Raw genomic sequence first — 2,449 nt, forward strand, 5'->3', positions numbered from 1 at the left:
ATTGAATAGCAATTCTTCCAATTTAATATATAAACTCAGTGCAAACGCTATGGAAATTCAAAATGGCTACTTTGTAGAAATTGACAAGCTGATCTTAAAAATAGCAGATTATCACTGTCATTATAGCAAATATGTAATTCAGTGGTTTCAATCAAGGGTCATTTTTTTCCCCCAACCCCCCACCCGGGGACATTTAGCAATGTCTGGAGACTTTTGGGTGGTCATAAATGGGTAGAGGCCAGGAATGGTCCTTAGCATCTTCTAATGCACAGGGCTGTCTCTCATAACAAAGAAATATTGGATCCAAAATGCCAATACTACAGACTTTGAGAAACCCTGATTTAATTGCATCAGAAAAAATAGATTAATATCTCCAGCCCTCAGTCCAGGCATTCTATTCCACCAAAGTAAAAAGGTCTAGTAGTAGAGATGAAAAAGAACCCTTTGAGCCCTTTCACAACTGTTTACCACCAATGGTGGTTATACAAAAGCTCTCTGTTGCACTATTACATGTCTTAAAACTTTCTTCTTTTTACAGATGCTTTCTTCAGTATCTTATCAACTGATCATGGTCACATCTTGCCACCATAACAGCCCTTTGCCTTTGCTAATGTCTGCTCTAAGACATTAAATATAATTTTTAAAAATCATATTCCCAGATAATAAAACTTCACATTTTTCTTCTATTTTGAAGCACTTGTCTGTAGTTTCTGTATACTAAACTCGCACTAAGAGTGTTTTAAAATGTCTGTCTTACTTTGGCATTCTTGTATACAAAGTGGTGATTTATCATCTTTCTCCCTTTATGTTTATTAAACAACACAAATGTTCCAAGTCTCTAACCGCTACTTAATTCAAGTCTGTGAGTTTCTGTGCTCCTATGCTTCTCAGACCAGATTGCTCTGGAAAATTTTAGTGTCAACATGTAATAGTAAAATTGATCAACTGCATATAAACTAATAAGTACAAATTTGATTTTCTTCTAAAAAGTGATTATTTGGCTCTGAGGTAAAACAAAACTCATATTTATAAGATGTAGTGTATATATGTGTCATTTTAATAATCATATGATAGAAAATGATGCATCTTAAGTTTGGATATTACAATTCTTTCACCAACTCCAACGTATTTTTTTTTTCCCCAACACCACCAGGCACTGTCTGACACCAGCTGAGAGTCTTAGAATTGATCTGTATTCTGACATTACCTACCTGGAGATATCATCAGATCTCACATGTTAAGGGCTCAGTCTTACAAGACTGTACACACACACACACACACACACACACACACGCCCTATGCCAATCACAAGTCCAGGTGATTCTGACCGCCGGACTATAGACTGGAGGTTCCAATGACTCCCTCCTTGGGTGTGATTAAATTGCTAGAGCAGCTCACAAAAATCAGGAAAGCAGTTTACTTACTAGATTACTGCTTTATTACAAAAAAGTTCCAAATCTCTAATCACATAATTGGTTCCCTTGGCAACAAACCCTCATCCTTAGGTGTTTTTCAAAAGACACCTCATTAACATAAACTCAGGTGTAGTTGAAAGGGCTTTGTTGTAAATATCAAGACATCTTTATCACTCTTATCATTTAGGAAATTCAAGGGTTTTAAGAGCTCTGTCCCAGGAATGGGAACAAAGAACAAATATGTATTTCTTATTATAAACCACAATACCACAGATACAAAAATAAATTCCTATCTTAGCAGACCAGTAAAAATTAAGGTTTTATAACAACATTTCCTGTAACTCGTGAAATAACATGATCAGTACTTCCCATGGTGTTTTGCCATACACCAACTTGGATATTGAATCAAGGCTTGAATGTGTTAGCATGACAAATTGAAGCACATACCCAACATTATAACAACTTTTAATTCATTGAATGATTATCAGACCTAACAAAAAGCATCATTTTCTACCTCTGTTACGATATTTCCTACCATCATTATTATAATAACAAGAGTTTCTTTTTCTCAGTAGCCTTTTCTTTTCAAATAATTGGGTAAGGAGCAGCAGGTTAGAAATTATGAAACAGGCTTTGTCATTTACAGAACCTGTAAGTTTAATTGATTGCTGCTTCCCTGCCTCATTTATAGCTGGCTAAAAGTTGCCTTCTCGTTGATGAAAGTTTACCAGGAGGCATGGCGATATAAACTATCAATGAAATGTCTAACGGGGGGAAATGCAATTGTGATTTACTCTGAAATTCCACCTGGGAATCTGTTTTAAGACTTCACACTTGAGAGGTAATTTCATTTGTTTTCTCCTGCTTATAAGCTAGTGTTTTTAAACCATAGGTAATCACTGCAGGCTGCAGCAATGACAGTTCCCAGATTTCTTTCTAACAGGCACAACTGAAGGAATATAGACTCTTTTCTGCTACTCCCTGTCTTAACTGGAACCAGCCTTTCCCTGGGACCACATGCATGTCCATCATTT

This window comes from Neomonachus schauinslandi, chromosome 11 (genome assembly GCF_002201575.2).
Source record: "Neomonachus schauinslandi chromosome 11, ASM220157v2, whole genome shotgun sequence".
Taxonomy (NCBI): Eukaryota; Metazoa; Chordata; class Mammalia; order Carnivora; family Phocidae; genus Neomonachus; species Neomonachus schauinslandi.